The sequence below is a fragment of the Apodemus sylvaticus genome, chromosome 8, assembly GCF_947179515.1.
Source record: "Apodemus sylvaticus chromosome 8, mApoSyl1.1, whole genome shotgun sequence".
Classification (NCBI taxonomy): domain Eukaryota; kingdom Metazoa; phylum Chordata; class Mammalia; order Rodentia; family Muridae; genus Apodemus; species Apodemus sylvaticus.
Genome location: NC_067479.1, coordinates 33,036,263 through 33,048,426, shown reverse-complemented (window position 1 = coordinate 33,048,426; position 12,164 = coordinate 33,036,263). Strand labels below are relative to the sequence as shown.

Here is a 12,164-nt window from a genome sequence, read left to right as displayed (position 1 = left end):
TTTACGGAAGAAGAACCCTATTTCTTAGAGAAATAATTCGCTCTAAGTGAACATTTTTCCTTTCCTCTCAGAAACTGCGGAGTTGAGCTAACTCTGAAGCTTGACACTTTGATTTGAGTGCCTGTGCCAGGAGGATGAGTGTCCTTCACTTTGATCTTAGATCCAGGAACTAACTTTAAGTGACACTTCTCATTACCCCTCACTGGCTCTTCCCTAAAGCTTCCTGCACTTTCGCAAGCTGTGCATACAACCTTTCCTGGCGGCACCAATATTGTTTGCTGAGTAATATTTTGTTTTGAATGTGCAGCTTCAGGATCATTTGCTAATTAAAATTGCTTACCGCTGAGAGCTCCCCTGAGGTTTGCCCTTGTTTATTTGGGTTAGACCATGAAAGCATGGTGGAGCCAAGTCATAGACCATAATTTGATGCCAACTGAAATGGAAACATTAGAGAAAAAAGAGTGATAAAACTTGCTCACAGTTTCCTTCACATGCAGATACACTTAGCTTTAACATGATCCAAATAAACACACGCATTGGTGCATAAATGGACACTGAGAGACAAAGCTTCCCTGCAGAGCGCAGCTCTGACAGACTTCAAAGCCCGGTATAGTGAGGAGTGGAACATCTTTGCGGAGAACACATTTGTGATTGTTTTATATGCTGAATCACGCGGTGCTGGTGCTGGGTTCTAATCCTTTGGGACATAGTTAATACATACTGTCTTTGGGATATAATAATCCAGGTCAATTTTCACATGGCTTAGTCTGATTTTCATTTGGGAATTTAGTGTGGTGATCTATTCATAATTAATGTGACATGGTGAAAAATATTTCTCTCTCTCTCTCTCTCTCTCTCTCTCTCTCTGTGTGTGTGTGTGTGTGTGTGTGTGTGTTAGAAAATAGGGATGGGAAGTTTTAGAAATTGATTGCTTCCACAAATCTGAGAACTCTGGAAGAAAATAGTAAGGATATAGAGGGTCGGAATCAAAATGAAAAGCAGCAACAGCAATAAAAACAAAACTATTGAAATTCCTATTCCAAAATCAGTATAGAAAACCAAATCCAAAAAACCAACAATTAAACAACCCCTCTTTATCTTTATGGTCTTATTTACTGCAGTATATTTACTTGCGTATACCCAAGTAGGAAAGGATTTACCCCAGTCAGACTGAGGAGATATTGGAAGAAGTACTTGGTACGAAAAGACCAACAGGTTGAAGACAGGCTTTGTATGTGGTCTGATCTTTGTATCAAAACTTCTCTGTGGCAAATAGGAGAAAACAAGGGGGCCAGATATACATACTTTAGTTTTATAATATTTGGGCATTTGTTGTGAACTTTAACTGTGAGAAAGATGATTACTGGCAGATTCAATTCTGAAAAGAAATAGTTTCATCCTATAGTTGCGTCATAGAGTGCAAGTATTTACTTAGAGATTAAAGTTAGATGTATACATCTGCTGTATAAGACAGTGGGCTATCTTTTCAAATGTACATAAAAAATTAATATCATATTTTCAATTTTTCTAACAATGAAAATTAGTGTTCTGATAGGAGAATAATAGCCTAAAGAATTTATGAGAGCATAGTCGTAGAAGAGAAGTGTCTTATCCCTGAATAGATTATTGTACCAAATGCCATTTTCTTGTTATATTTCATAATTTCCAATGTTTCACCTATGTTATTGAAAATTTAGTGTCTTAGGAAATTAAAAAGTTTCATTTGAAAAGGTTCATGTTTATCCAAACAATAAACAAAAAGGAAAAAAATAAAAGAAACTTCTTTGGATATTGCTTTGCAGCTCTGAAGACAGCAGGATCCTTCCAAATGTCACAAGAAAAAAAAATCTGGTCAGAACCTGACAGCATAAGAGAAAAATGCCACTGAATTAATACTGCCTTAGAAGGCCTTGGGGAAATAGAGAATATATTATCATTTTGGTAGTGATTGACACCCAGAAACTGAAGGAGTAAACACTGAAGCTTCAACAAATCTAGAAGCATCTTAGCTAACATAAGACAGTGGGCTATCTTTTCAAACGTTGATTTTCTTTTTCAAAGAGTTAATTCATGACTATTTAATTTATGTGTAAATAATCTGACTTGCTGGCCCTGTTACCAACCCTTACATTTGTATCTGGTCTCTTTTATATATAAAGTTCAGTCTGGTTTATGTACTATTAGAAACTAGAGATTTGCACATGCCTTAAGATTTCAGAGAATCCTGTTTAGATAGCATCTGATCTAAAAAAAGAGGCATATGTTAAATCTTCTTACTTGAGGCCAGACTCTCATCTAACTCTGCACCCCACAGTGCTCATTCGAGTGAAGAGTCATCTTTGAAGGCAATTGGAGCTTCTTGGTTGGCTGAGCACCATGGAGCTTGGAGCAAGATAAAAAAAGAACCACAGACTTTCAACTATAATTCTGCTAGCGGGACATACTGATGCCATCCAGGCTGACAACTGTGGGATGGAGTTCACTGGCCTATTATATACATAAAAATACAAAGCATTCCTCTATAGTCATAAAACAAACATAATCCATTAACAATCAGAAAACCGGTACTAATTATGCTCAAAACTAATTTTATTGAAATTTCCTTCTAAATAATGTGTGCGTGCACATACAATTGTGTTTAGAGATGATCCTTGTATCAGTGTCAAGATATGGAGAAATAAGGCACTGGTTTTATTTGTGATTCATTAGCATTGCGTAGAAATAACATAGGTAGAGGCTGTATTAGTAGCTTATTTTAACCTAAGGGAAAACTGAAAGTTAAACCACCAACCAAAGAGTACACATGGCTCCAGATGCATATGCAGCAGAGATGGCCTTGTTGGACATTAAAGAGAGGAGAGGCCCTTGGTCCTGAGAAGGCTAGATGCCCCAGTACAGGGGAATGCCAGGAAAGGGAAGGGGTAGTGGGTGGGCTGGTGAACAGGGCGATGGGTTAGGGAATTTTTAGAGGGAGGGGATTCAGGAAAGGGGACAACATTTGAAATGTAAATAAAGAATATATCTAATAAAAAGAAAATAAATGTAGTTTCCTACACTTAGCAACTTTTAGGTCTTTTACTAATGGCTTATCAATGTGCCCAAAATTTTTAAAAATTAAAAACAAATAAAATACTCCATGTTCTATTACTAAATATGAAGGAGAGTTCAAGTAACTGTGATTCACTATCAAATTTGAGAACATTGTATTTGATGTTATTCTGTGATCAAATCCCTCTAATAATTCAAGAAAGATTTCCTTTTAGCCATGATCTATTTAGTTAACCCTGGAATTATAATATGTTTCCAGAGGCAGGTTTTCTATAAATATTTTGTGGTTAAACAGGTCCACTATATACATTCTTTTCTACTCTCCCTTTCACCTATATTAACTATTCGTTGCTTTTATCAGTTGTTCTTAACCTGAATATTTGTAAAATTCCCTCCACTCCTTTCAATATATACTTTGAGTCTCTTTTCAAAACCATGAAAATCAAACTCTTTCAAGCAACAGGTGATGACTCTTGATAAGTTGATAACCTAACACATTCCTCCTTGATTTTTTCTTCATGTTAGTTACACTTAAAATCTCAGTTTTTCTGTCCAAAGTCTATTAATCCACCAAGAGTGATGGCGTCTTACAAGTCCCTGCTGTGCATCATTTTGGTCACACCTGTTTTTCTGTTGTTCTGTGTTTGGAGTCTTTATTGTGGAAGAAACAGATGAAGTAGAGAGTGTACTATATACCTTAGCATTGAGAGCCTACAACTGTCCTACACAAATGGTTTCCCATTATTTATGTTGGATGTGATTTTCAATTGAAGCATATTTATTTAGACTAATGCTTGTGTCTTTAACAGGAGAATAAAATAAATGAAAAACTGGAGCTCTATTTTTTAATGTCGGTGTGAGGCGCAAGAGTAGTGTCTCCTTGAGACATGTTTCTGAGACCTTGGACTTAGACATCAGAAACCAAAGGGTGAAACTAAGGAGGTTGAGGGGCTGGAGCCAGAGGAAAATACTGATACGTGAAGCCAAAGCTAGAAACTGAGCACCCGGCTGTGTGTGATCAGAAACTGCAAGCAGAAGCCAAGCTGAGTCAAAACCCAGGACTGGTAGTCATGGCAACAAGGCCACATCCAGGAGTCAGAGCCAGAAATCAGAGCAGGTCAAATATGGAACAGGCTGTTGGTCAGAGTAGAGAGGTGACAGCCAGAGAACCAGACTAGGAAGAAACCGGGGAACGCTTCATGGTGCCCAGACTGCAAAGAAGTTCCTGTGCCCAGGCCAGATGGAATTCTGCTGGATGTCTGGTCACGACTCCAGCTGGCTCACAGTTCCATTCACTGTTCTTGTGCAGATTCCTCCAACCGCCTCTCATGCGCTATGGTTTCCTATCTTTTGGATGCTCTGAATGCAGCCTCATAAAGCTATTTTGCCAGAAGTTCTGTAAGGTGACTCCATATATAGAAAATGTCAGAGGCAACTTAAAAGAGGGCTTTTTCTTTAAACTCCATATGAGAATATACTATAACTTTAACTGCCATAATAAAAATAATCCAAGGACACTGACCATGGAAGCCTGGCAAATTATACAATAAGCCTTCAGAAGCATTATCATGTGTCTGTTGTGTGTCACACTCTCTACAAAAAAAAAAAAAGCACCAATATCATCTGATATCATTAGCAGTAAAACCAATGATCACTGGTTAACTATAACATAATTAGATTTTATTGTGAGATGGTGTTTGTGATATTATACTATTTTGTTCCTAGTAATAATGGCTGGGCATATTTTCATACTATATTTAACTGTACTGTTTGTATTATTGAGCAGAGCATATGTGAATATGTGAAAAAGATTATTAATATTATTTTCATAAACTTTATTAGGTAGATATTTATTGCCACATGCCTCTTGTTGAATACAGAATGAAACTGAGACTTAGTGATTGATAATTGTGAGACAAATAAGAGAGGAGCCAAAACAAAAAAAAGTGAAGCAATTATACAAGCATTAGACACAAAACTATCAGTTTTTGAGCATATGTCTGTAAATTTAACACATTCTATGAAAGTATTCAATTCTGTATCCAGTTTATCTGTACAGTTGCCAGTAGAAAATAAAATCGAAGTTAAACCTATTAGCACTATGTCCTATAGGTAATGGAATAGTATAAGCCTCTTAGGAGCAGTTTTAAAGGATTCCCCAGATGACACATGGGAAGAAACTCGGGATACTTGTGTTTTTATCCATTGAGGTAGCTCTCTCTGATTCCCTTATCTTACAAATATTAGACACTCATCAAACTGTACAGTAATCTGAAAAGTTGCCTTAGGTACATTAATCACAAAGTTTTTCCATTATCTTTTCTCAAAATAAAAATATAAAATTAGATATTGCTTTTTTTCTTACTCTAAATTTTGAAGTCTACTATTTTTGAAATGATGGGATAATTTTCCCAGGCAATGTTGTTAGTATTCCTCCTCTTTGGAAATGATTGGTCTAGTTCTTTGGGAATTCTGAACTGCAATTTCAATGTTTAACAGGCAACACAAAGACCCATCCCAAGTCAGTTACAGATAAAATAAGCCCTTTAACCATTCCAATTGATGTGTGTGTGTGTGTGTGTGTGTGTAATTTATAAAATTTTAAATCAATATATATGTGTGTTATACAGTATTGATTTCAGAATAAATATGAATGTATATGCAAATATAGTTGATTAGGACCATCAAAACCCACTATCACTGATATAACTTGAAAGTATATCAAAGAGTAAAAACAAAACAGACTCTGAAACACTGAGGTATAGTGGATGTAGATGCAGGCAAACTTGCTTGTTCCTTGGTTACTGGCTTTCTTACTGACAATGACTATGGATGGTGAAAGCCAAAGGGCAGAGAGTGTAGCAGAAAGGGCATCTTCTTAAGCCTTTTCCACCTCAGAGTAGCTCTTCCCAAAGTATGCAGTACTCACAAATATGGCAGTATAAAATTGCAGTGTTCTTTTATTGTCAAGACCTTTGACTTTCTATAAGATTCCTACAAAATTAAATTATAAATATATTGGCAAAATGTCTTGAAACAAAGATATCTCATGTTAAATTTGTTTTTGTCTGGATGTTTCTTGAATGGTGAAATCCTTTGTGAAGAAGAACAAAAAAACCATGCATAATTAAGTTTTATAGACATCCTGGCAGTCTAAACTGAGGTCAACAGACACAATAGAGTTCATGGGTCACTGGCTATCATCTTCTAAGTTACAGTGTTTTATTATTTAATAGACTCGATACATTTTCCCCTCATTTATGAAAGTTCTTTAGTTTGTATAAACATAAATGTGTTTATGTTTGACATTATTCATTTCGTCACTGAGACCACCATTATTTTCCGCCAAGTACATAATTCATCTCTGAACAATAGAATAGCTATCTAGTGCTATGCACAGGAGTGCAATAAGTATTATCAAATCTCAGGACAACTGGGTAGAAGTTGTCTACAGCTTCGTAAGTAAATGAATCATAATAAGCTACTGTGTTTGTAGTATTAACTAAGTATTTATGATAAACTGCAAATGTGCTCATGCAGCATAGTTTTAAATAAATGTAGTGTAAGCTTGCTCTAAAGATTTACAAACAAGTAATACAGAGAGTTATACATTTTTGTCTACATCTAATTTTACAGTGCAATGAGCACAATGAATAACGCACAGTGAATGATTTGAAGAGATACAAGCTTCAGGAGGTTGAGAATTAAATAGCACATTTTGAGTCTCAGTAAGATTTTATAGCATCAAGTCCTAACAGCCTTATTCAGTAGAGTTGGGCTTTTTTTCGGGGGGGGGGGCTCTTTTTCTTGCAGAAATTTGAATGAGTTACAAATACATTACCAAGTTGTCTTTTAATAAAAGATTATTATTCATTTGTATGTCTCTTGCATGTTTTGATGGCTTTAAATAAAGTAATAGACGATAATATTTTGGGTTTTTTTTGTTTTCTTTTTATTTATTTGGATTTTTTGTTTTTTTGTTGTGGTTGTTATTTCAAAGTAGGGTTTCTCCATGTTTACTTAAGTATCCTGGAATTCTCTGTAGAACAGACAGGCCTTGAACTTACAGAGATCTGCCTGTTCCTGTCTACTGAGTTTGGAAGTTAAACCTGTGTACCAGCACCACCTGGTGGCAATAATACTTTTTTGGGTGTTTTTCAGCTTCTTTTTCTTTTTTCTTTTCTTTTTTTTAATGTTTTTTTCTACATTCTTTGTTTACATTTTAAATGATTTTCCCTTTCCTGGTTCCCCCCTCCCCATAAGTCCCATAAACCCTCTTCCCTCTGCCCATTTCAGAATCAACCCCCTCCTACTTCTCTGCCCTGGTAATCAATCCCCTTTCTAGCTTACTTATCTTACTGTTAATCAGCCCAAAAGTCCTAAGATCCTACCTCAGTCATCAGGTAATGTCAGGTTGCCTGATAAAGCTCCCGGGATCTGTAACACTAATACCAAATCTGTTATTATCATTTTCTGTAGTTTTTGTAAGTGAATTTCTCTATTTTTTTTAATTCATTGTGAAACACTATGTTGCCTAGTTTTCTTATTTAAGCAATTGATATAAAATAAGATGAAATTTCTAGATGAAACATAGTAATAGTGTTAATTAAGGGTGATGGAGGCTAATTTAAACCAGCTGAAGAATATGCCAATTTTGATAAACTAGATCATCAGATGTAGTTCTCGTGGACTTAGTGAACATACTTCCTTCTTTGGGGAGCCTTTCTCCTCTCCTCTCCTCTCCTCTCCTCTCCTCTCCTCTCCTCTCCTCTCCTCTCCTCTCCTCTCCTCTCCTCTCCTCTCCTCTCCTCTCCTCTCCTCTCCTCTCCTCTCCTCTCCTCTCCTCTCCTCTCCTATCTTCTCCTCTGCTTTAACTTCCCCCTCCCTTCTTCTTCCCTCCCCTCTCCTTTCCTCCCTTTCCCTCCCCTCCCCTCCCCCTCCTTTCCTCTCTTCCCCTCCTCTCCTCTTCTCTCATCTCCTCTGCTTTCACCTCCCCTCTCCTTTCCTCCCTTCCCCTCTCCTCTCTTCCCTTCCCTTCCCCTCCCTTCCCCTCCCTTCCCCTCCCCTCCCTTCTCCTCTCCTCCTGTCCTGTCTCCTCTCCTCTCCTCACTTCCCCTCCCCTCCCTTCCTCTCTCCTTCCCTCCCATCCCTTCTCCTTTCTTCTCCTCTCCTCCCCTCTCCTCTCCTCTGCTCTCCTCTCTTCTCCTCTCCTCTCCTCCCCACTCCCCTCTCCTCTCCTCCCCTCTCCTCTCCTCTACTCCCCCTCCCCTCTTCTCTCCTCTACTCCCCCTTCTTCTCTTCTCCTCTCCTCTCCTCTCCTCTCCTCCCCCTCCCCTCTTCTCTCCTCTCCTCCCCCTTCCTCTCTTCTCCTCTCCTCTCCTCTCCTCCCCCTTCCTCTCTTCTCCTCTCCTCTCCTCCCCCTCCCCTTTTCTCTCCTCTCCTCCCCCTTCCTCTCTTCTCTCCTCTCCTCTCCTCTCCTCTCCTCTCCTCTCCTCCCCTCCTGTCTCCTCTCCTCTCCTCTCCTCTCCTCTCCTCCCCCTTCCTCTCTTCTCCTCTCCTCTCCTCTCCTCTCCTCTTTTCTCCTCTCCTCTCCCCTCCTCTCTCCTCTCCTTGCTCTGTTCAACTCATATTTTGGCTTTTTTCCTTTGGGTTCCTCTTACCTGACTTTCCTCAAACTCTGCTCTTCTCCCTCCCCATCTTAATAGGCACAGGTTGAATGTCTGGTAATTATAAGCATTAATTCCCATTCAGAAAGAAATATGTTCTAAAGTTAGTTCAGATTTTCTTTGATTGGTGGTAGACAAACAACTTCACATGACAGATGCAGGACAAATCTGGAATTGAGACAAGGATGGGTCAGTAATGGATGGAACTTGACAGGGACTATGGCGTTATCATTGTATCCCACCATTTATTTAAAAACTAACCCTCTTTTCAGGGCCAATGAGACACACTTGGGGAATCAGTGAATCTTTTATTTCTTATCTCACTGTTTTATTAAAACAAGCTTCTTTTTTCATCCCCATCTCTCTGTTTTAAAGATTTATTTATTTACTATATGTAAGTACACTGTAGCTGTCTTCAGACACACCAGAAGAGGGCATCCTATCTCATTACAGATGGTTGTGAGACACCGTGTAGTGGCTGGGATTTGAACTCAGGACCTCTCAGAAGAGCAGTCAGTGCTCTTAACTGCTTTTACATTTAAAACACTGATAACCATAGTTCAAAATCCATCATAGAAATACAAGACTCTTTGCATTTTAATCCTTACAAATTGCCTTTATATTACAATCTTTCTTTTCTTATTCCCATTCAGAAAGAAATATGTCCTAAAGTTAGTTCAGATTTTCTTTGATTGGTGGTAGACAAACCACTTCACGTGACAGATGCAGGACAGATGCATCCATGGAGATAAAGTTTAAATGGTAAATGTTTTAAATTGTTTTTTTAAAAAAATGACCAATTGGGTTGTGTAGCTATCTATTTCTGTTAATCCACATCTATTTTTTCTTTAAAAATATATGTGGCGGTCAGCTTTCAGCCTCTGAAAAGAAGAATGAAAACTCAAGCTGCTTCCTCTGACGTGAACTAGTATCTCAGCCATTGTGTTTTATGTCTGAATTTTCTGACTTAAATTGTAAGTCATCAGGGCAGAGTGTGGCCTTCTATCTTCTATCCTTTTTTCCCCCTACTTAAAAAAAAAAGGAACGCACAGGCAACTATCCTGTCATGGTTTTACGAAACAATAAATATTGTAGTGCAGATGTTTGAATGGTACAAGTTGGCAGAGATGGAGCCCACGTTTTGCGGGTACTGCAGCTGTGCTTTCCAGGACTCAGCCTGAGAATCCTCCCAGCATCTCAGAAGGACAGGTCAGAATGGAGGCCAGAGGAAGGGGACAAGGAGAAGAATAAGAAGAGCATTGCGCGCAACGGCACAGGGACATGATGTCATTCAATACTGATGAGAGTCTGTCATTGGGCACACGTGTATGAGGTGGAAGAAAGAACGACCAGTCTTTAACCATCAGCCATGTGCATGTTTTCTCCATCAGCCATGTTTTAAAATATCACTTTCCCTTACTCAATACTGAGGTAAAGTTAACTTACCCAGGTTTATTTTGCTTGCATTTTATTCAAATAAGGAAACTAAACACTGGTTCTATTTATCAGCTTTTTGTTTGTGCAGCAACAATTTGAGGTGATCAGTCCGTGAGGAATGCCCTGTTAAGGCTCAAGTTTTCTGAGGAGTTAATCCTTGATCACATGACTCGTTACTTTCATACCTGGTATGTGGTAGCACTTTGCAAGGAGTCTAAGTGGCTGATTATTTTGTTTTAGAGAAATGTGTGTGACTGGAGAGTGTCTGTTTCTCAGTTGCCCATCAGTAGCATACACTTTCTGACTAAATTTCCTCTTGATAAATATCTCCTGCAGAAGGTTCTGCCATCTCCTCACTGTCCCTCAGTCTACAAACCAAACTTCAAGATGATCAGTCATTGAGAGACATGTATCTAAACCAGGGTATAAACAAACATGTTATTTTGAAGTTTTACTTTATTTGTTTGTTTTGTTTTGTGTTTTCTCTTCAGTTTCAGTTGTAAATAGTGCAGAAAAGAGTTTGTGGACTACGTTCTAAGTTACAGAACATCCTTGGTCAATCTCTATGTGTGCTTTGACCCTAGTGCTTCTGCATGGTGCTATTTATTTCGTGATTTCACTTATTTGCATCCAAACCATATTAGAGTAGGAAGTCAGCTTTTTCACAAGTCATATAATTCAAATAATAGTTCTGTTAAAAAAATGATCCTGTCATTTGTTTCTAGCATCTAATACTTTTTATCTAGTATTTAATAAAATGCTGCAATGCATTGTAGCTGTCAATAAATGTTGGCTGAGTAATACAGCAGATGACAATATGAAATAAATGAGGTGGCTTCCATGATCTGTTAGTTTTATTCCTTAATAAGATATTAATACTCTCATGAAGGTTACTTAGATAATCCTAATAGAAACTATGTCAATGGGAAGGTTCAATAAAGCTAGTTTGAGGGAGAAAAATATGTAACAGTTAAATAAAATGTACAAATATATTATCTTAGTTTTTACCTGGGATCGAGACTACATACACTTAGGTTTGTCAAATGGCTCAGTGTGTAAGAGCAGTTGCTGTCCAATGCAATTCCTGCGTTCAGATCCCCAACATGACTAAAAAGCTGATGTACCCTTATATGACAGAAACCTCAGTACTGAAGGGATACAGGGAGAATGCATACAGGATAGCAGGCAGATTGTTGCAGACTTCTCTAGCAACCACGGTTGAAAACAATACGCTCTATATTCTGTAACAGCCTAACCTAAGTGTACAATTGGGCAAATAATAGAACATGTGACACCATACACCTTCCTCCGACCTTCATATACAAGCATTAAACTTGCATATGTGTATGTAGTGTGTATGTGCACTACCTACACACCTAAACACAGATCTTAACAAAAAAGTAAATTTGCCTTCATTTACTAAACATCATGAGGTAATTTATATGTCATATGGCAAATGGTGTGAACTAAATTAAGGAAAAGAGTTAGAGAGGACAGAATTTGAAGAAATCTACCTGAAGCCAAGAGTTTATTTTACCTAATATTCTACACCAGATCGCAACTGAAAAATTCTAAATAGTGTCATAAAGGTCATAGTAGGCCCTTCACTTATAAGACTGTTCAGATCAGCTCTAAGAAATTTGAAGTCAAGGACTCACATCTAAGGAATATTATAACAAGAGCAGATGATTTAAACTCTCAGGGGTAACTCCATTTGCAAACAGTGTCTTATGCTCTGAGATTCTGGGAAAGATCTTACTGTCCTTCAAGTCTTTAGACAAAAACAATCCTGAAGACACATATATCTCTGATGCCTATGCCAATAACTACTGCGTAAGATGTTCAGAGTTAGTGAGGAAATACAGGAAACTAGCACCCTATTGATTACCAACTTGAATCAATAAAGTCAATACATAGGCCAAGTATCTAAATATTTACATTAATTAATAGCATGAAGTTCAAGAATTTAATTATCTAACAATTACAAAATAGCATTTAATTTGTAGTCTGGAT

General features: G+C 37.8%; 1 protein-coding gene across 2 annotated transcripts in view; it reads right to left on the bottom strand.

Annotated features, from left to right (window-relative positions):
• The window catches only part of Pcdh9 (protocadherin 9), an 881,596-nt gene that overhangs the window by 351,699 nt on the left and 517,733 nt on the right, over nt 1-12,164 (bottom strand). The gene's annotated exons all lie outside the window — the stretch shown is intronic.